The sequence below is a fragment of the Bombus huntii genome, chromosome 13, assembly GCF_024542735.1.
Source record: "Bombus huntii isolate Logan2020A chromosome 13, iyBomHunt1.1, whole genome shotgun sequence".
NCBI classification, from domain to species: Eukaryota; Metazoa; Arthropoda; class Insecta; order Hymenoptera; family Apidae; genus Bombus; species Bombus huntii.
The window spans coordinates 8356087-8380709 of NC_066250.1; the positions used below are offsets into that span (position 1 = coordinate 8356087).

The 24623-nt window shown below is 32.8% G+C and overlaps 2 protein-coding genes across 3 annotated transcripts in view; both read right to left on the reverse strand.

Annotated features, from left to right (window-relative positions):
* The window catches only part of LOC126872376 (uncharacterized), a 54172-nt gene extending 50692 nt beyond the window's left edge, over positions 1–3480 (reverse strand). Inside the window, exon 1 of the mRNA XM_050632263.1 lies at positions 2937–3480. The gene's annotated coding sequence lies outside the window, so the exon portion shown is untranslated. The remainder of the gene's footprint in view (positions 1–2936) is intronic.
* LOC126872355 (uncharacterized) overlaps positions 1–24623 on the reverse strand; it is a 327311-nt gene that overhangs the window by 147060 nt on the left and 155628 nt on the right. The gene's annotated exons all lie outside the window — the stretch shown is intronic.

The window sequence follows — 24623 nt, forward strand, 5'->3', positions numbered from 1 at the left end:
TCGTGAAACGATCGTAGATTGTCTAGAAAGTTCCTCGACGACGATCGATATCGAGTACCTCCGACGCCTTGCATCGCTTCTAGTCGACGTGTTCCAAGTGGCGCTGTCGTATCTTTCGATGGCCACTTTGTCAGATGCGTACAGGAGGACGGTGTATTGTGGCCATTCGAGGGTTTTCTCTCGAGGATTCACTCGACGTGGAATAATCGAGGTGGCTATTGGATGGAAATAGAGGGGTTGAAATGTGGATTTTCGGAGGACGTTTATTGGAATGGTTGGAGGAATAATCGAGCTGGTTATTGAAAAGAAAACAGAGTTTCGTAGAAGAGGTTTTGCGAAAGGTTGCTGGATTCGTTTTATAAATTGTAATTAGATGGAAAACAGGATTTGGAAGGCGAATTCTGGGAAAAATTTTGGTAGAAGATTAATGGAATACTCGAGCTGGTTATTGAAAGGGAAACAGAGTCAGGAAAGGGAATTTTGAAAAGAATTTTGGTGGTAAGTTGGTAGATTTGTTGTATAAATTATAGTTAGGTGGAAGAAAAAGTTTAAAAGATGGATTTTCGGAGAAACTTTGCTGGTATGGTCAGTAGAATAATTAGGCTGGTTATTGAAAGGAAAAAGTGTTTCAGAGGAAAATTTTTATGGTAAATTGATAGATTTATCGCATATAAATCATAATAGAATTGGGTTTGAAAGGTGGATTATGGGAAAAAACTTTGCTAAAAAATTAATACAAAAACCGGGTTGATTATTGGATAGGAAACAGAGTTTAGGAGGTGAATATTGAAAAGAACTTTGATAGGAAATTGATAAATGTTTTGTTCATATTAGAAAATGTACTTTCTTATATAGTGGAATAATCATTTTCAATCAGGATGATGAATTGTCCTCGGAAATATCTAAGTTTGCTGTTTAAAGAACGGAATTTGTTACTAAACTGTTTTACCAATTTGTTTCTAAGTAAATAATGCTCGTGTGTGGTCGGACAAGGAGTCGAAACTACATCTGCAATTAAAACTATTCTTTTACAGTTTTATTCTCCGACAGTATATTTCATTATTTTTTTATTAAACGAATTGAAATTTTAATCAAATTATATTTAAAATTGATTTAACAAAAAATTATTGTACCTTTGTCAGTGCATATTTTTTATGGAAAATATAATATTTCGATACTCTTGCCATCTCTCTGTACTGTTTGATACTGTCATCTCATTAATTGTATAAAAAAATCATCCCTAACAAAAGAACTGGTAATATCATATTACACGAAACAGTTCTTCCTAGTATTTAATGAGCAGTTCAAGAATAGTCATGCACAAGCAGATAGTCAATGAAATCCGAAAATTCGGCTTGTACAATTCCTGTTGCTGTATTACCGTTAATGGACACCAATAATTATCTAAACATTCTCATGCTTATTTAATATATTTCGCAATTCTGAGGATTGTAACGATTTGCTTATGTGGAAATAAAATATAAATATTTATATCCTACCACTATTCACTGATCATAAAAAATTATATCGATTAATCGAATTAATGTTATGTTACACGTAACTGTAATTTGTCCTGTATCACTGTTTGATTATTGCAGACGAGAAGATCGTGAAAACGATAGGAAATTAAATGAATGATTGTTACTAACATATCATATAACATTCATATCGAAATTCATATAAAATCAGTCGAACACAATTTCTCAATAAACCAAAAATATTTTCATTCAACTATATCATGAATTACGAATAAAATTCTTTTCATTTTTTATTTTTACATGAACGTAAATTATTTTTCCAAAATATATAAGTGAATTATTTAAAAATAAATTATACAGTAAAAACGAACTTTATATTGATAATATACAACATGACATATACGAACAAAGGACTTTTTGAGATAACTCGGCAAATATCTGTGAATAGAATTGATTCGATTGTTAACGAACTTGTTTAGGAAGAAGAGCACAAAAGAATGGAACTCCTTCGGTGGAAAATAACTGGTTCGCGAGGCGCATCTGTTCGTTCCTACGAGTATGAGATTAATCTTTAAAGCTTATTTACTCGGCTAGGGGTGGGCGGTTTGCGCGATTAATAGGCTCGGTTAGCGGTAGTTCGGCATTTAAACTTGTTTTTTTCCAAGGGAAACATTAATTACGACGCGAAGGAAATATCAATGCAATACGACTTCGCGCTCTCTTTCCCCCTATTTCTTTGATAATAAAATTTTTAATTAACAAATTTTATACTCTTAAAAATTGGACCACTTACAAATTCCCCGTGAAAAGAAACATTTCTTTCTTTTTCCCTTCAGTTTTACAATCCTTTTCTCTTGACTCGGTAATTGGAAATTACCAACGCGGGGACCTTTTAGAAATTTCCAGGATTCTTTCAATGGCTGCTTCGGAATTACTACACGAACGTGGAAAAGTATATTTCAAAATGGTGTTCTCGCCTTACCCTTCTCGAAATGTATTTACCAGTTCATGATGGAATTGGTTCCTGGATAACGTTCTCGCGTGCGAAACGAGCACCGGCAAATTACAATAAAACCAAGCGGTTGCCGCTTAACGAATGTGATATTTTTCACCGGTCTTCTCTCGTCAAGCTCTATCGTCGAGGAACCCCAGAAGCAATCTTGCAAAGTGGTTCTCGCGTTATTTCATCTGCTAACCGTAATTACCAGGGAATTATTTTTTCCCTCATTTTCGTTTCCTGTGTTTTTTCAATGACTCTCGTTTGAGCGTGAGAGCGCGTCCTCTACTTTTTCTCGAGCAGATCGTTAAATCAGAGACTCTTCCTTAGATGTCTAAATCGTATTCTAAATATTTTTTCGAACATTAGTTTCCTAATATATTGAATTTTTCCTAGTGGATCGAACGATTACATCCTCGAATGTGTCATACGATTTAAAAGGATATTTAAATGATGCTTACGTTTCTTCGCGTTGATAGAATTTAGTAACAGAAATTTGACAGAATTCTTCGATAAGACGGAGAGAAAACGTGAAAGCGCGAGAAACGTGGGTTTGATCCTTCCGTCCACCTGTTTGATTCTTCTTACACATTTCTTTAGCCACAGTTACGACACCGCGATATACGATATCCTACGTTTTCCATCCGGTGGAGTCTTCAATTTCAAACAGTTTCTCGATTTATGCTTATAAAATTCTCACAATAAAACGAAATAAAAATTCCGTACTTCCCAAGAAGGGATAGTCAATATTCTAAAAGTTTCTTAAATTCTTACAACGGTTGAATCACAATGAAATGAAGCCGCAAACACGAGCTGGCATAGAAGAGAATCTCTAGTGACGGTGGTTTCAGTTCCGTTGAGATAGCTGATACTTCTCTGTCATGATTTCACGACTTTCCGACATCGTGCCACAGAAAGCCGCTCGAGTAGTAGGAGCACGCGCGCGCGGCTCCGTGCCGTAGCAGCTACTGACTGGCTGTGCGACTGCATCAACACTACCGTCCTGTGAAACGTATCAACCCTCCACCACCCTCTACAATCCCCGTTTGCTTCGTTCCCTACTACCCTACCTTTCTCTTGCTTCTCCCTCCAAACCGTCATCTCGTGTTTCACGCTTGCTATTATCCGAAGGCCTCTCTGTTTCTTTCATTGTCTTACCAGCAGCCGCTTAAATCGTAGATCACGATTCCTTTCCTAGGTTAGAGAGAAAAATAAATGTGCTGGTAATAAAAATACAGAAGAATGGAAAGGTTGAATGTCCTTCATTGTTTTTCCCAGAAAAAGTCTCGAGGACTGGTTCGTTCGTCGGCTGACTACCATCCTTAATCTTTTAAGAAGTACTTCGATAGATTATTGTCGTCGAACGTTAGAAGCTAATCCTGCGATGGCCAGAATTGCGAATAAGGAACTCCTGTGCTGAAGAGGTAAAAATGAAGGAGGATGTGGAAAAAAAGTAATGAGAACGAGAGTGTCTTTTATTCATTTCTCGAACAATCCCTCGGGGGACCGGATGTGTCGGTCATAAGGGTGAAATAGGCCATTGATAGGATCTAGTCTACTTTGCTTCTGCTCTGCCTGAGGATTTTTTTACATTGGCTTCTTCGCGAAGAAAGTTGGATATAGAGATGAGAGTGACGGAAGATGAATTGGAAAATATTAGGAATGAGTGGATAGGGTGAGTTTCCTTTTTGTAAAACAACGCTAGGCAAAATCTGTTAGTGTGATCTTGGTTTCTAACCCTTTGTTCTCAAGTATTCCACATATATTCCACCGCGGTTTATTTACTGGGTCATTCCACCTTAGGTTTATTTTACTTTGCTTTACTCTGTTTTACTTTTTCTTCATTGAAATTTCTTTTTGGGTAGTTTGCGAAGAACTAGTTAGTTTACAGAGGATGAGAGTGGTAAAAGATGAACTGGTCTACGTTAGAATATTGGAGTATAACTTAATACAACAAGTTTCTTTTATACGACATGGTGTTAGACAAAATTTGATACTGTAATCTTGATTTCTAATCCTTTGCACGTTAGTAACCTACATCTCCATTCGAGATATTTATTTTATCATTTATTTTATTTTACTTTGTTTTCTCTGCATTTATAAACTTCTCTAGAATAATTCGCGGAGGATAATCTTCCATCTAATTGATAATTTATCTTTTTCAGCATTGTATTAGGTTGTCCGAAAAGTTTCTTTCGTTTTATGAGGAAATAATAGACGTTTTTTGTTTTATATTATTTTGCCGAATTACGTACGATCCGTTTTGTTCTGCTGAGATAAACACCGTGACATTTTACAGGTTTAGTTTCACGTTTGTATGAAGGTGCACTGTTGTGAAAAATACGTTTGCGAAAGAAAAACAGTTTTCAGACAACCTAATATAATGTTTTATTGTTGTTCTAGCATGCTCAATAATGTAAATTATAAATTTTGTCAAATATATAAATGAATATATCATGAATAAATAAAGCTATAAACGAATGAGTATACAATTCTCTATATTTGTATATATTTGGATAAAATCATAGGTGTACAAGTAATAGGTGTATAAGTTAAACTTAACAACAGAACTTTCTAATAAGCCTAATGAATTTCTAGGATCTCATTGAAAATATAAGTCTTCGGATTTAACGCAGTTTAGTTATATATGTATATCGTACACCAGTATATAGTATGTTTTGTTCGAGGAAATGACGGAACTCTGCGCTTTACTGTTTCGAAGTTGGTAATGTATCGAGTTCTCATGAAATTCGGGCATCGAAGTTAACCGGTCTCGCGTACCGATACTCGGGATCCAGTTCTCGAAATAGGAACTACCCGTGAGCGCAAAACTGACGGCAGGCGTCCAATTATAGGGGTGGGTGAATCGTTTAGCTGTGTCAGGAAGACGCGCTATTGTTGAGATAGTTCGAAATCTAAGAGCACACGCACGCTACACCTTTCAGTCGCCGTCGATCTAGAATAATCGAAGTTCTCCGGTTGATCTAATGAAACTTCCCTCCCGGCGATATATATATACCTGCATTTACCGAGATTAGATGCGAACTTCTCTTCTAGTTTTATTACCTGAAACTCTGTCTACTCTTTTTCTCTCTCGTTTTATCCTTTCTTATGCCATTTTTCTTTTTTAATAGCAAGATCAATCGAGTGATTTTGACCCACTAACGAATCGGATGAATAGGCTTCGATTTTCAATACTTTGATCGTTTTTCATACTTAGTTTGATAGAGAAAAGAATAAAAAAATATGTTTCTTACATTTTGAAGATTTGGAAGCTATTTTGAAATTGGTACAAATTTTTATGTTCACTACCAGATACGATAAGTTGCAAGTGTTTGACTTTCGAAGGAAAATAGATGTTTTTTTGAATTTTATTTAAAAAAATAGTAGGTAACTTGTCAGTGATTATTTCCATTTGTTACTCGATCATTTTAAAGTTTTAAATCCGTTTCATTACAAGATCAAAAATTAATTACCACGAAGTAATTCTAAATATGATGGTATCGTTCCTGCAGACTTAATTTGATATCTTATATTATAAATAAAAATATAGTGATGAATTAAAAGTAGGCAATCAATGACTAACTAAATTATTACGTTTGAAATATTGATTTTCACAATAATAATTCAATTCATCTTTTCCAGTTAATCAACATTTTTTATCGTATTGGACACAGTCATGTATTCTGATATTTTTTATTATCGCGTCACATATGCATTAGTATATCTTTCCATACAGCTTATGTATTAATCTTTCGTGTATTCGCCACTGTATAATAAAAGTATACTTGACAGAAATATTAATATAATTTTCTTTGCAATTCTCTCGATTAGTCATTCTTCACACTCATATTGAAAAAAGTCGAGAATTTTGATTCGATTTTCACTTGGGACGTATTTCACCGATAAAATTCATTCGATGAAGGAAAGTGACATTTTAAAAATATTGTGGTGAAAAGACGTCAGTCGAGTTTCCATATTTAAACGCCTCTTCGAATTTAGTTCTTTCCCTTCGTTCGCCAGTTATTTCTCTTTTTCGTGAAATTCTAACACATTCGAAGCTATGAAAATATGAATGCTCTTGACAGAATTTCAAAAACAAGTCTAACATTTACGTTACTGTACTTATAATAATTGTAAAAAGGAATAAAAGAATCTTTAATACTTTAACCGTTTTCTCCATGTATTTTTTAAATATACATTTCATACATATTTTCGGGTCAGAAGATATTTTTATTTCCCGCATACATATTTTTCAGGAAACTATTTCCGTGATAAACTTTCTGTCAGAACATGAAAAAGAGATAAAAAAATTAGAAAGAAGAAACGAGTAATTCAATGCAGCAAATTTCTTTCTCTTTTGGTTATTTAATGAAAGTTTAAGATCGATTTCCTTGTCGGAAAATGAATTCTCGTAAAGAAGTCGGAAGTTTTTTGTATCGTAAAGCCAGTTACACGGTTCTTGTAATCATTTCACGTCTAAAAGATTGCATAAAAGACGGATCTCTGTAAGAATGTGCAGGGTACTTGATAGATAAATCTCAATAAAATATATTACGCCTTTTCTTCGTTTCTCGTTTTGCTATATATTTAAACAAAATCCTTTTCATTTAAATTTAGTGTATTATCAATTCTGAATGTTATATTTTCATAGATAGAAATACGGTGGCTACAAGAAGAATTTGTATCCTTGTATCCTTATCTTTAAATGAACAATTTTTTTATTAGGTTTTACATTTCATTTTGATAGTATTAGAATTTAATATGGACTTAATTACTTAGCATGGAAATGTTGTAATAAATAATATAATGGATTAAAAATAATTTTTGTAACACTGTGTATAGTGCCTGAAAATTACTTTTGTCATGTATCAGAATAATTTTAAAATATAAAATAATTTTATGAACTATCCACAAACATTTTCGATCACTTTTCTACAGATTTGTCATATTAAAAAGATTTTGAAAGTAATACATTTTGAGACACCCTTTATATTTTGTTATTTAAATATTAAGCGATAGCCATATCACTTTCCCTTTTATTCTCTCTCTTTCTATCTCCCTTTATCTTCCTCTCTCGATTTAATTAAGTTGGGAATTGGTACAGTCTTTTACCTTCAACCGCGAAAATGTGTTTTCCCGTGACGAATGATTCGCTTTTAAAAATCCTTCTGACAGCTCGGTGACAGTCATGACGAACAATCAAGTTTTTTAGTCGAGTCGATAAATTGATTTGTCACTCCCTCTCCGATATATCTCTTTTTTCTCTCTGAACTTTTGTCTTTCTTTTCTATTCACTCTTTTTAATGTAATTTAATCGCGCTCGTCGCGTTGAAAAAAGTTTGAAGGAGAATGAGCGCAAGTGGTGTGCCTCGAAACTTGTAGATTAGCATCGTAGAAAATATCATAACTGTGTTATTCGGGTACTATACAGCATCGGTGGTATCGATTTTCGACGACAGAAAACTGCACTTTCCTATATTACATTTCCTTGTTATATGCGTACGGAAAGAAAATTGTTCCGTAGGCAGTTTGACTTTCTTCTTTTTAACCTTTTTGTGTTACCTTCCGTTTGTATGACTTGGAAATAGATAGAGTTTCCTGAAATTGAAGTTACCTCGAACTATAGATAGTTGGAGTTTTCACGATACGTTCGTTATCGAGACTCTAACTAAAAGACTCTAACACTAGAACTGCAGTGATCTTAATAAGCAGTTCGTAATCTTTTTACGAATTTAAGCAACGAACTTCATTTAGGAATATAAAAATTTAATTCCCTTATTAATTAAAATTAATACCCTTTGTGTAACGGCACAGGAGTCAACGAAAGATTCGAATCGGAAGAAACTCATATTGTTGTGCCTTGGAGTGTCAACGTTGTTTTGGTTTGGTAGGTTTAAAGGTAAACAAACTCCAGACAAAATATTATCGCTGTTATTCGTGATCGTCAACCGGAGTTACATTTGAACTGTTTGTGATACCACCGGTCGATACAAATAGACGAATATGTTTTCTAGCACAATCATTATAGCAAGTCATACAGTTAAATAGCGTGCGTAGAGTTGAACAGTAGCATTGAATGAGCGACGACTACAACCGGTATACATTATCTCTGTACTTGTATTTAAAGTGATTTTAATATACACTGACTATGACAATTTTATCACTCGTTTCTTTAATAAACCAACACGTATAATAATCCACCTCATTCGTAAAATATATTTATATTTTCCTCTAATTTTGTGATATTCGTTTGTTAAATCTTTTTCCCCCCGAAATGTAAATATTTATGTTTCCGTGTTTTAATCGTCGATGGTTGTAGCGTTATATTTATAGCAATAGTAATTCATCTACAGTAAGGAATTATTGGTCAGCTTTTAAGTGACGTATACAGCAAGCTTGCTCGATGAATACCTGCAACTCCACTGCATCTGGTTTCTGTGAAATTTAGGATACTGACCACACATTCCTCACTGGTATCCCTACATTTCCTATTCGTACATATTGCTTTCCTACAATGTCTTACTTAAGAATATTTATTAATCTTTATAATTATTTATAATTGATATATTATTTTCAAACATTGCAATTGGTAGAATTTATCAATTAAATAGTGATTGATAAAAATGTTTATACTTCATGCCCATCTTTAATTTATTTTATCTCGACGATTGTCAATCTTTTAACTTCTACAAGATAGAGAAAATCGTTGAGTTGTAAGGTATAAATTATACCAACTTGCAAACATTGTGAAAATATTTTAAGATTAACTTTTATAATATTTACTCCTCAGCGTCGAAAATAAGAGAAACTTGAAAATGTTTAACAATTAAGTTATACGCATCCTGCTATACCAATTTCTTTTACATTAGGAAATCAATTAATAATGCAGTTAAAAGATTTTGAATTTATTGCTGGAGAGGATTTAGTTATTGGGATTTTTCGACGAAAAGGAAAGCAGAGCGTATATAGTCAGACACGGTGGGCAATATATGTATGTATATATAGTATTGTATTGTATAATATGTAAATCGCTTCTGGTTTGAACATGTAAAATTTTCACAACGTTATGCATACTTAATAATAATTCGATCCAACTTATGTATAATTCGAAATTTTGTTTTTCTGTAAAGCAGCAGTTATAATTAATCACAGTTGCTTGCACTGATCTGATATCTACTTTGTTACTAATCACAGTTATTATTATCACCATAACATCAAAATCATTCGCACTGTTGAACATTTTTTTCTACCATAAAATTGATCTTACTCTAATCATTCTGTCTCATCTAACCATCGTGTCTCAGTTAACGTGTTAATGTACCTAAAGTTAATTGAACCTAACTAATTACTATGTAAATGCTATTAAAAATACAATGGCGTTCAGATATTCTTTGTAGCCGCTGTATATTTGTCAAAATGAATCGTTTGACGAACAAATTCGTAATTCCTGAATCGAATTTAACTTGGTTAAGCCTAACACGTGTACATACATAGCTGTAACGTAATAAATAAGAAAGGCAATTATACCGTATCGTGGTCTGCTACGATTTACAACCTAATAGCGGTCGTAATAAATATCGCGTAACAATGTTGGCCATCGTGGTTGGCAGTTGGGAACGAGCGTAAAAGACGACCGACATTATTATCTGGATTGCTTCGCGAAGCATCCAAGGGCTGTCGCCCCTTTCTTCCCTCTGCCCTTCTCGCTCCAAGGAAACCATTCCTCCAGAGAATCATGGAAGTGATAACTAAGTATATTGGAAAAAGCTTCTTCGGGTAGTTGGCGTCAACTGTGTCCAAACGAACCTTTTATAGATACTTTGTCGGAAGTTTCAAGAAATTCAGTACTTACTTCGAGATCATTTGAGGTTAAGGTCAGTTCGTAATGGGAATTAATTGAAAACGTATCGATATTTGATGGCTGGTTAAGTTTTGCTCTAGAAGTGCTGCCGAGTGGTTAGTAATCGAACAGAGTGAAGGGAAATTAATAGTGCTTCTTGTTGATTTTATCAACAATCTGTCGAAGAGTGTTTAAGCAAATTGTCAGATGGGGTGTAAACGAATTAAAGGATTAATAGTTGACGAAGGCATCAAGCGAAGTTTCAAAGTGGAAATTGAAACTGGATCTCCAGTAACGCTTGTGTTAAAGAACTTTTTTATGGCCTGCGATATTTGCTTTGAAATATGCCTCCGTTTTTCTTTTTTATTTTACTGTTCCGTCGTACGGTTCTTTCAAGGAAAGTAATTTCCTTGAAACCGCTTTCTCAACGCGTAGTATAGCTTACTATAAACAAGGCCTCTAATTATTTCCGTGGTTAAATTGCTCAATTATCTCGTACTATCAAATTGTTAACATAATTGTATCGTATCTCATTGCGATATTTGCGTCGCAATAATATTCACGTGTTCGAAGAGAGAAACTCAAATGGAATAGACTCGCATGGAATATTGTTAATTTCATCTCGATGAAAAATTTCTCGCAATAATCAATTGCACAATGAATTGCAACAATAAAATATCTCCATATTGTATAATTCATTTTGGTTGCTATAAAAATAAAATGTTACTTTTTCCACATGATTAGTTTCCATCGATTTTACGGAAAATATTTATAATTTATATTTTATATTTATCTACACAACTGTATGTTATTATAATTATGACTCATATTTTCCTTTTACATTTTATATTTTCACAAATTTATTAGCATGTGAAAGACGCCATATCTGCATGGCGACTGTAAATTCTATTAAACTCCAAACAATTTTACAAATATTTTTCGTAAAACAGAAAAAGGAAAGGGAAGAATAATTTTTATGTTCATGTTCGATACGTAATGGCTACGAATAGAAAGGCGAGTGACATACGAACAAAAGTACGACTAGTAACCCTATTCGTTAAGGTCGGCCAGAAAATCTGTTCCGGACACGTTAGAAATCGGCTCGCATTCACGCCGCCGGAGGAAAATAGATTAGACATGTTTTTACGTAGTTACTTAGGAGATCCGTAGAGAATGAGGAGAACTGCCTTCGGAAATTCGTGCCGGAAGACCTGCGCTTTGCCGATAAATTTTCGCAATAGAGGGCGGAGATAAGGGCGTTGTTAACCGGCCGGAGAGTACCGTGTAATCGTGCGTGATTCGTGAAGAAAACTCAGATCTTTTTGTGGAAATCCTTCCTTCCCTTAATCGTACAACTGATCTAGGGTTTCTCGAGTTGCTAACTTGACCTTTTTCACGTAAAAAGTTAAGCTTTTTCATTGCCGATACTCTTGTGTTCTTGGCCTTCATCGAGCATTAATAAAATTTGTAACCAATAAATTGATAATAAAACACATTCATACACTTTGTTCTTGATTTTTAGTTGCTGATACTTCACTCTGTCTCTGATTGATTGATAATTCTCTGATTTTAATTTGTCATTCATGTACGCATTTTTCACAAGCATTGAAGCTTGCACCTGTATATTCTTCCTTTTTTTCTTAAAAATAAATTCCTGTGAATTTTTCATTCATACTATAATCTCAGATACTGATAACGTTTCACATCGAGTTTCATAAATATTTTTCTATCGCTTGAATTCTGTTCCATAGCTTCTTCAGCCAGTCGATAAAAATCTATCGCTCCTTCGTATGAAACGTTGATAGAATAGTAATAATAGTGATTAAGGTAATCGGTATGTTGTACAGGTGCTTTATATGGCTGGGTATCTCGAGAATTACTGATTTAAGTAGTATAGGCGGGTCCCTGGTCAGACGAGTAGTCTACTGCGTCTTATCGACCATCCTTTCGAAGTCCACATTGTGTCTCTTATTTCAGGCCTTTCAAACTTTCTTAAGAACAAAAGTTCTTAAATAAAAGAAACTTATTTCTCAAACTAGTTGCAAAATTGTTAGATTCCGTGTTAATCAAAATCCGTAGTTAATCTTTGTACATAGTTACATTGTTATCTTGTGATCGAATTAAAAATCTTTTATCGCGAACTTGTTAGAAAAAGAAATAAAGATAATAATAATTTGTAAATTTCTATATTCCCCGTTTAATAATAGAGGCGATCGTTGGACACGTCGGAGAAAATTAAGAATCTCCCGATGGAGTGGTTAGAAATTTCTGCCGGCCTTGAGATTCAACGAAGAGTCATTTGCCATGGAATTGCATGCTCGCTGGTACGATTTCTATAATACACTCGTGAGATAACTCCAGTCGTTAAGCTGTCAACCGTGAATATCTAGTAATCGACTTCCATTCAGTCCGCTTCCTGACGGTTTTCGACACCTTCTCTTAGACTTTAGCCACTCCTTCAATAATTATCAGTCCTCTTTAGACGAAATTCATCTTGAAATTAAATATTGATCGTTACATTCATAATATCTACTATTTCAGCCATTCTTTGACGGATGCATTAATTACTGACATATTTGATATAATACCTCATCGACCTCGTTAATCCTTTATGGAAGAATATTTACATTATTCAAATGTCAAAGGATCTGGTGTAATAATTACATTTTATTCATTATATATTTGTTTTTCTCCATCGTTTACAGTGTGCAATATTAAATGATATAAATTGTACGAAGATAGTTCAATTTCGAGTAAAGGTCAGGAGAAAAATAGCCATTGCCGAGGGAAGAAGTTGAACTTCTGTAGTTCACATCACTGTCACTATTCAGAATCAATTATTCATAATAATGAAAATTCACGACTCGGATGGTCCTTCGGACTTAAGCGCTATTCAATTGTGCAATGACCACGGTCACGAAGAATCATTTTGAGATTAGTCGAATTGATCAATCTCCTGATCTTAACGCGAATAACTATTCGACTGCAGATTTTTATATAAATTCATATTCTTACAAATGAAACTAAAGAAATGCAATCTAATTAAAAATTTGTTTCACATTATAAATGTTATAACCAGACGTTTGCTTGAGATATTTTATATATTTTTGTAATAATAATAACTACAAAGTTTCTAATAATTACTAAATATAAAAATACGTGAACATCTGCAATCTGAAAATAGTTAAACTCGATGTAGAGGATGAAAGTAAAATATGGTAGATTCGTAATAGATCGAAGGAGAAGATTGTAGATTTGACCTCGTACGAGAGCTAAAACTTACTTATTGTCCCTATCAATATCCGGTGATAGTTACCAATACTTTTTACAGTGGGATTCGCTGCTAGTTTCTGTAAAAGGATTTTTTCCCCGATATCACGTTTACGTAGGATCCGGTGGGAACAGAACCGGGCCACACAGAGAACTCAGCTTTAAAATTTGAAAATCTAATTTCATCTGAGCGAGGATTTTGACCGGGAATGCTCCTTTCCCTCTACGTTCCTTTTTGCTCGAAGTAACCATCCAATATTCCTTGATTTTTCTGGATATTTGCACGCGCGAATCTACGAGAATAAAAACTGGGCGTGTTTCCGCGGTCGAAAGGGGAAAAAGCTTGGCAAGAAGGCTGTTCCGATATTAAGTGGAACCAGCGAAGGGAAGAACTCACTCGATGAGATTCGTTTCTAGGTTTTTACTAAAACTTGTACCGCTTCTCTCGGGATTTCGTTCCGTTGATGTGTTAAATCTTACGAAAGTTGATGCCAATCTCCTGCATGCACTTTTCGTTCTCATTTCGGAAGAAAAAGATAAGTCTAAAGTATAAATACGTTGCCCATCAGCCTCATGGTACTAAACTTATCTTTTTATTTGACTTTATATTTAACTTTGAGTAGAACGAAATATTTGAAATATTTATGATATAATATTCGGAACACCGAAGATCGTCGCAATATTAAAATATCTTTTGTTTCGACAATTACACCCAGCTACTGTTGAACTGATTTACTATCTTTGAATTTAACAAGTTTTCAATCCACTTGTATTAAAATTTCCCTATTTATTCGCAACGCAATATTAAAATCAAGAAATGAACAAGAGTATAGAAAAAGCTTGTGGTTATTTAGGTTTCAATGGTAGCTTTATTAGTATCCTGCGCTTTGTTCCAGCATTTGGTGAACATTCCAGTTCACTTCTTCGAAGCAGGCCTGTAAAACGCGTTGCCTTGTTTCAGCTCTGAAGAAGTGAATAGAAATGTTCATAGAAGATTGGAACGTGCATAATTGACTAATAAAAGTACGATTAAAACCCAGAAGTGAATACTCATAAATATGCCATTTAGCTATCGTGAAAGTTTAAAATCTAAAAATCGAATACTTCTAAATGTAAACAGTTATCGCATCTTTCTCCTATAACCTTCAAACAAAAAATGTAACTTATTGTGTTCTTCTCCTTTAGTCTTCGTCGTATATTTCGTCGTATATTTAGTCTCCTTTAGTCGTATATTGCCACATATAACGGTATATAACATCCAGTACATTTCGTTTTTACAATAGAATTGTATTACAGTTTGTAGGACGGTTTATTGTTAGCTCGTTACAACCGCTTGACAAAGCTTTTCTTTCGGTACACTTGGCTGAGGGATAAAAATTCTGAAGAAAGTTAGCCGGTCTTTTAATGACTGGAGAGGGTTTCGCAAGGGACGGGTGTAAAGAACAAGGCGCGTATCCTGAGGTCGTCCCAGAACACGTTGCCTGCGAGTTTATTAAGAAGAGCGTTCGCTTCTTATCCCCTGATACTGTAAGTGAATATTATCTTTTACAACAGCCAAAGACCGGTATATTTACACGATGAGAAAAGTCTACAGGGTTATTTTTTTCACAAACGGGCCACAAACTCGCGAGTAATTACACCCTTTCGCCCTTCTCTCCCTTAATCTGTCCCCACCCTCTTTTGCTTTTAGATATTCCGTGTCCGTTTGTAAAAGACTTGAAAATCAAATATCTCCACCTGTGAAGCTTCTCATAGAAAAGGAAAAAGTTCACGCAGATCGATATGAGTTATCGAAAGTTTCGCTTGGTAACGTGTTTGGCCGATGTTCAACGATAATCAACGATCCGGTTCAATAGAGCGTGTTCTTTCTTATCTATAATTACCATAGGTGAGGCGAATTTCCAGACTATCGACGGTTCGATCTTCCAGTGTTGAGAATTCGTTTTAACATGTTATTTCGTTGAATACTTGTGGATTCCTAGGGTTCTTTTTACGAGAAAGTTATTTCGTTACAAATTAAGATGAACAATTTAAGATGAACTCTGAACCTACAGCCAGAACGTGTTGTGTACTCTTTCATAAAAGAATGACATTTTACATAATTTCCGTACTAAATTTTTCATTCCTTCCAATGATAAACATTTTTTTATGTTAATATAATAGTATAAAAATGATATTAAGTCCATGCCTTGTTACAACAATTATAATTTGTTCTCCTCTGAAGTTTGTAAGGTTTGGAATCCCGAATTAGAGTTAAATCAATTTTGATGCAATGTTTATATCTTTTCGTCTAGAGTTATCCTGGTCTCATTGCATGATAGTTTAGTTTACTGGAAAATATATCTGTTGGTATGGCGAAATATTTTCGTTTTTCTTTTACAATATGATATTAATATATCACGTTGAAGTTGTAATATTGTAATTGAAGAATCTTTGAGATTATTTATGTAACATTTAATCATTTTATGCGATGCAATATGGAGTATTTAAATATTTTATTTAATTGATATGATAATCACATACAGGAAGAGAAATAATTTTATGTTATGAAAAACACATACATGCGCTTATTTAATAAATAATAATAATCGATAATAAATAATAATCGATATTTAGAGGAATTTGCATGTAGCAATGTGGTTAAGAGAATTACTGATAACTGTAAAAGATGAAGTAGCAGCTGTAAAATATTATTCATTTTCTAGATGTTAAATGTATTGGAGACACGTACAGATACACTTGTATCTTGTAATGCAATTGTAAAAAGTTGCTTCTTTTTCTAGATGCTAAATATATCAAAGATATATTTTAAAAGCAGAATTAGTTGTAAAATGTTAAATTTTTCTAACTGCTTAAATATATCGAGTTATTTTCATATTTTAATCTGCCAAAGGAAATTTTCAAGCATTTAATTCGTAAAATTGCTTTAAAATATTTAACTAAACTGCCCATTTTCATGTCGAATTGTCCTCTATATTGTGCATAATTTATTCTATTTTTAATCCCATGATCGTATTTGTGTAAAAACTAATATTAATTTATATAAAGTACGATGATAATATTTTGATAAATTTTCGATAGGAAATTGTGTTGGTCAGTGAATAAAGAGTTATATTCTAATAGCCTTCGTCGATTAACAAATCTATACCTTTTTAAATATCGAAAATCAATAAGCGAAGAGGAATGATTTCAGATTTAATTAAACTCGCGAGAAACGCGTCACGAGAGTGTAAAAATTTTAGCCGCAGTGATTATTCCTTTTTTTTTTTCTTCCTTCTCCCTCCTCTTTCGGTTGGATCCAATAAAACGAGTTTAGCGAAACACGTCTGAGATTTTATTCAATAACCGACGCGTATATAGTCGATTTCATTGGCACAAAAGGAGTACGCTTGTGTTTGATGTTTCCTCTACATAAACCACGGTTGCGTTTAAATATTCCTATGTCGAGAGACCATTGATCGTGCAATTCTCCAATCGTTCGACCAATAATATGTTGAAATAAAATACATCGATATATAGAGTGTCGTAGGATTTAACAACCAAATATTTTCAGTATATTCTATGGGTTAAATTAAGAAAAAGTGTTATATACAATGATTCATGAACATATTCGGGCATTTCTAGATATTTTTTATGTACTCTATGTATTGTATAAAACGTTTTGAAATTTTATTAGCACTATAACGAGAAACAACTATATATGTTGGAAAAATTTGAAACGAATCCGAAAATGAGCAATAGCTATATATACGATATCACCAATAGACATTAATCCATCGTTACAATATGTTTGCTATTTCTATCTAATGAGAAATTGAACTTACCACCTCGTGAAGCTATTTTGATTTTGCTTCGTCTCAACGAAGCAGTCAACTATTTGTATTAATTCATCAGATGTGTCAATACTTGTTTGATGTATTTTTATTTTTTGAAGTTATCCGCACATAAAAGTCAAGGACACTGACATTGGAGACGATATTGGGAGTCTTATATGATCTTTTTCATAAATTTTTAAATAATTTATCACTGTACAATTTTTTTACTTAATTATAACCATGCAATGTATTGATATAGTTTGACTATTGATTAGCCTAAATACACTCTGTATATGCTCAATATTCTGCGCGCATACTCACGTTTTTACGCAATATACGGAAACGAAAAATTCAATTAAACCTCTATCGAATTGAAACCGTGCACACTGGCAAAATATATAACCGGTTTAAAGCTGGAAAATTTCGATTTATAGGAAACATCGTTAAATGTTTCTCTCGCGAATATAGACGACGAAAAATATTACTTTTTTAACTTATTTGTTTTATTTATTTTCAATTAGAATTTCTGTTTTTTTTTTATTTTATCCATTTAACGATTTTTTTATCATCCGATGGAGCTTGGTCCTCCCGTATGTTTTATAACCGAACAATCTACTATTTTGCAGCGATACGAATTTTGTTTTGTTCAACGAGTGTCAATCCCCGTGTTGACGGCAAATACCGTATTTGCTAATATTTGTTTAAGCTCCTCCATTTGTCTCCCAGGCTTTGCTTCGTGTTACTTTTATCCAAGTATTTCTGATATTTCACCCTTCTTCTTCTGGCTTACAGATATAAAAAGTTTCGTTGCTTATTTTTCGGTTTGCTGTAAAAATCAACTAAATTCATAATTTTGTCTCCGCCCCTATCGTGTTCGTAAATACAAAGTATACGACCGTTTTTATTTTTTTTTTTTTTTTTGCATGACTGGCTCTCTGCTATGGGTCAAGTGTCGACGACTCAACGAAGGATCGTTTGACGAGAGACGGATTCTCTAGTAGCCCGTTTATGGAATATTTCAAGTACCATTCACGTGCTAATAGGCATGAACGAAAATGTTCTTATGCAATATACTCTTCTATTCCTCATTCTTTGACATCTTTTTATTTGATCTTAATTAACGTTCGATTGACGTTAGAATGATAGCCTGCATCTTTGATGTGTTATATGAAAATTTTGTTTTCATTTCGATGGTTAAATCATCATACAGGTAAAGGAGAAAAATCTTTCTTATTCTGAGCAATACCTCTTTCATATATAGAGTGCAAAAAAGTATAAATTGGCATTTTCAGTATGTCTGACTATGAGCCGATTATTCTACTTACCGTGACGTCGCGTCAAAAATAATTCTTAAATAAAGCTTGGTATATAAATTACTGCAGTCTAACCTACCATATTTATAAAAATAGTAGTATAAAATACAAGAACACTTAAGTTACTAGTCGATGCTCTGACTGCGCATGGATTATTCTACCTACTACGAGTACACGAAAAATAATTTATAAATAAAAGTGCACTTATTGATTATTGAATTGTATTTTCAAAGTTGTTAAAATTATATTCTAGAATGATATATTTCATCTAAAGAAGAAAAGTTACGTTATTACGTTATAGGGGGTAAAATTGGGATCCTTCAAAAACTCGATAACGCTGACGTATTTCCTTCTTTAACCCTTTAAAGTACACTTGTTATCTTGTACTATAATGTCACCTCATATCGCGTGGGATTTTATAAATTTAATACTTCATTATAAATGCAAAAATTGAAGACTTCTCGAAAAAATATTTTTTATACAATTTTATAGGATAAAATGATAACGTGAAAGGTGGTACTTTATCTTAATAAATTTAGCGAGCTCCTGACTAGTTGAAGAACTTTAAATTTTATATCCTAATTGAGAGTAACATTTATTAACCATCTTTTCATTGATTCATTTTCAATAATAATTTTCGTAGATTTAGTTTCAATTTCCAGATTTGACTTTGGGATATTAGATTCAAAATTTATTTTGTGCTTTCAATCGCGTAATTATTTTCATTACGAAAGCTCATTTAATTCGAAGCTTGAATTTTTTCAAACGTTTGTTCCACAAACGAGATCGACCCCTGCTTTTACGCGACGCGATCCGTGCTGCAAAGTACATTCTTAAAATAGCTGCACAAGAGAAAACATTTGAAAGAACACCTACCAATAATTTATTAGTTGCGAAATGTTAGTGGCGTGCTTTTAAGCAACGCGAATGGAAAAAGAGAAAAACGCTCGTAACAGAAATGCAGAAATATTTTGCTTCTACACGGACAAACCAGAAATTTCACAATTTCTTATTGTTTCTTTTCAATTCTTGTCATTTCTATAATATAAAACAGAATTCACACCATTTGTTCTAAATATAGAAAATTTAAACAAACCGGTTATTATTCTTCTAACAGATTTTCTACGAACTTCACTTCGATTTCACCATCATTTTCTATTTGGTTTGATCATTTCATGCACTTAAAATGGAATCAGGATCAGAATAAATATCATTTTCGCTTCCTCGGTCGATATATTGAACATTCAAACTTGATAATGCAAGCATTAACGATGCCATAAATAATAAAACTGATGAACAGTTCGAAAAAACATCGATCGTAGAGAAATAACAATTTCACTAATGATTTATTCGATTATAAAGGACTACAAAGTTTTTAACCAGGTAAATTGGAAGAAAGAAAATTGTGAAATAAATTTAAAAAAGATACAATACATGCATCTTTAGCAATAACTGTGTTAGGTGGCACAGATTGCTCATCTAGAAACACTCGTAACAAATAACTGCATTCATTCCTCGCACGAGCGTTATCTTTGCGTATTTGTGTGTAACCTCAGTCCGAGAATTCGTGTTTCTCGGTGGAAATTAATCCGTATTTAAGATCATCCTCGTTTACACGCGAATAATAACAACATTCGTATGTAAGCGTAGTAAAAAGAAAGCTCGTAATCAAGAGTTCGTGTTTTCCGATATCGATTGGATATTGGCGGGGAAATAAGGCGAATTGTAGTTAATTTATTCGCGTATATCTTCACGTGTTACTGAAACAAACCTTATGTTTCCAATTTATACAAACAATTAGGAAATTAGTTATTCAACGATTAGTCGTTGCGAATACCTTTTATCACCCGAAATGATACCTAAACGCATATACATATATAATTGTTTGTTGAAACAATAGCAGTAACGTCGATGAAATTGTTAATTGGTTACTGCACTTTACTTCCAAGGTTTATTGTGTATGTAATATTTATTGAATAATGAAATAACAAAATATTTCGTGGATAAGAAAACATTTTTTTCTTGTAGAACCAGCGAAATAGCAGTAAATATACCGACGTATACCTAAGAATATATCTAAATAGTAATAAATTTATAAATTTATGAAATATTGATATTATCTATCGAGTTGCTAAGTGTTTATTACATGTTATATTCAGAGTTTACTGCGTATTATATCTTTTGTATAGAGAATGAAATAATTCGTTGAGTAGGAAACATTCCTTTTACGCAAAATTATCTTAGGAAATAGTAATTAGTGGAATGTTCGGAACATCGATTATTATCTATTCTGTTAATGCTAATTAACTTCACCTCGAGAAGTACTCGCATAATTGCATTACCACAGTGAAACAGTTGCTACGTTGTAATTCTACACGTAATTAGAAAATGCAGCGTATTGTTTCGCTTTTGAACACGCTCATTAATATTCATCAGAACATAGGTAAGAGTAACATGAGGAAAATTAGGGATTTTCAAATATTTTTAACACATTGGTAGAACTTGGGAACTAGGTCAGAAAGTTGCATTGTAACATTCAGCAGCGAAGCTTCTATTACACAAATCTTCCGTGATTTTATCTCCATGTCGTTATTAGCTTCAATCCCTGCATCTGTATAATTCACACTGGATGGAAATTTCATTAGGTTCGTGGGAAATATGTGGTTAATTGTTATTCGGATTTTTCAATCATCATTATTCAATATAGGTATGTTTCAATCCTCATCAGCTTTTCAATAAGATGAATATTCAAACTTTAATGATATATCTTATTTGCTAGTTTTTATCAATTCGCTGTAACGTTATATGTAGATTGCAGATGTTATGCAAATCCATATTTTTGAAAATATGATTAAAAATGCAGAACCTTAATGGAAACGTGTTTAACCTACCAAGTATTTTATTACAAAAAATACTGTACTCTGGATATTTTATATATTTTTTCATATTATATTCATTCTGCGCAACTCTGCACTTAAAAATTCTTGAAACGCATAAAAATTCACAGTTTAGTTATATCAGTCGGAATATATATGCTCATGTATATTTTTTAATCCCCAGTTTAATAATTTATCACTGCATTGCAGTTAAATTTATTTGATCACATGCATAATTTATTTGCATAGGTCTTCTAATGAATCTAAATTACGTATTCGAAAAAGTATATACATTATTTCTTAACTTCTAGAACTTCTTTTCTTATAAATAAAATAAAATTTCAAGAACAGAGTGTTAACAAGACAAGCGTTAATGATGGACATTTCAAAAATCGAAATAATACACACTTCCTTCATACAGTCTTTCTAAAAAATGGAAAAAAAGGATAACGTGCTTCATGACCTGTGCTTAATAGTACTTTCTTACTTTCTCCATTGCGTGTATGCTATTCTTCGACTAGTATTTATTACGTGCCGTGACATAAAAGTTCCTTTTTATTCACCGAAAAACACGTATTCTATAAAAATGTCTTCCTCATTTTTCATGTTTCGTTCTATAGTTTATGTATATTCTTGGTAGCCAAATAAAAGTAACTTTTAAATATTTATAGCGCGAAGTAATGTATGTTTCCTGTGTACAATTTATATACACGTTTTGCGTTAACAAAGGAATGTTAGAAAAGAAAGAATAAAGAGCATAAACGAGAGTGGAATAACAACACTTTCGCGTCGGTATAGGCGAATATCCACATACACATGTTTTAAGTGCTGCTCGTAAAAGTATTAAAATAAAACCTGTTACTGTCTTGAATACCAACGAGATTGCGTCAGAAAATGTAACCAGGGATTCGAACATATAAAAATGTAAGGTACATTACATCGACCATCACTTCGTCGTGATGTTAAATGTTTGGGATTGAATGGTCAATTGAGCACAAGTAGTAAGAAACGATATTTCTCAGACGTTGCACTTCCACGGAGTAAACGGTGTTGTTATTCTTACACTACTATTATTATTTACTGTAGATTATAGAATGTAGAAAGCATGTATTAAAAATAAAATACAATAAAAATCAAATTTAGAAAATAAGAACACTGATATATAATGATATATGGAACCATAAATACAGAGAAAGGAAATAGAAAACGAGAATGAACGAAATGACCAAAGAAGAGGAAGTATAGAGAAGAATTTGAGACACAAATGATTAAATGTTAAAATATTATTATTTAAGCTCAAATACAAGTTCAATTCTCACGAATTCTACCACACTTGTGCATAGTAGCGCACGCCTAACCAACTTAGTGCAATAACTAACAACTTTTAATATGACTCTTACATATTACTCAAATAATATAATTTAAGTTGTCAATTAGATTCGACTGATCTGGGCTGGAGACATCAAAAGAAAAATTTCTTTAAAAATAAGTATTATTAGATTTCGATGAGACGTTCTTAGAAAGAGTATCCATTCGCAGCAACCTTTAAGCGATGAGACCACGTAGATTATAAATTGTGTAGCAAGTAATAGAGCTAATTGGCTGCATTCGTGATTGGATTTTTATTTAATTAGAAAGTTTATTCGACTACCAGCAGAAGTGCCATTGATTCTTAAAATTGTAATGTATCAAATTTGCCGGAAAATTTTGGAATTTTCTTTGGTTCTACGATTTCATTCTTTCTAATAATTTCCATTATATTCGACAACTTTTTTTAATGTAGTAGATTTTACTTGGAATTGTCAAGCATTTTCCAATCAATTTTAATGATTGATTCGATTCAATTATTTCATTTCCAATTATAATAAAAATGAACTAGTATTCTACGTATACATATAACGTTTGTGATTATTAGTATCCTCTTCTACACCTTATTCATAATATGTGGAAATTTAATTTTACAATAATTCCAACCACTGCTAATATTGTATTCTTACTTAAACTAAGTCGATAACATCGCATGTGACATGAAAAAGCTTGTTCATCTGTGATAAAAGACCACGCGAGTTGAAGCGAAAGCTTATCGACTCGAGCTTGCAGTATGCCACGACTTTACCGACAGACGATATTTGAGTTATCAGGATACTGTAGAAATCTCTTCGGAAGCTCTGTATCGACACGATCTTTATCGGAACATTTCTATTTTCCACATCAGATTTTAGAATTTGAAAACTGATTGTCATGGAGAATAAAATCGCAGAATGAGAAAGGAAATTTGCTTGCCGATGCCACATAAATATAGTTGTATGAAATATAGTTCTTTTTAGGATTTTAATCTCACGAATTTCTTATTAACAAATAATTATCTTTTTAAATACTAACTTTAAAATTAAAATAATAACGAATAGAAATTTAAGAAATTTAATTGAATTTAGTTTTCGACATATGAACTTCCCAAAAGCCATAAACTCGGAGCGGTCATAGAGCAAAAAACACTCTAGTTTTCGTTTCTTTCTTCATTTCTTCAAATAAGTACACGTTTTTAATGTTTAATTTTCAAGAAATAAATTACTTACTGACATAAATCCATTTAGCACAAAAACATGACACAAATGGAGAATTTTAGGGAAAATATAAAAAACAGTGTTTGTCGTATCACCAATTTTCTATAATATAATTTTCAATTTATGGAGTTAATCAACATGACTCCTGAATGGCTTACCTGGCATATGGATGAAAAATGTTTTGATTCATAAGAAATTAAATTTTTGGTTTCTAAGGAAATTGCAAACATAAACGTTACATTTTACACAGTAGATTCTATAAATCATAAAAACAGGAGTAAACTATAACCTTTTTTATCAGATTTGGACCACAAATGAATAAGATGCTAAGAGTAAAGGGTATTCATCCTGATATTCGTGGATTAAATATACTTTTCAAACTTTACATCAATATTTGCGTTTTCATAAATCGTCGGAAAAGATATCGGTTTGCCTTTTTCTCTCTTTGCAAAATAGCTTCTGCTATC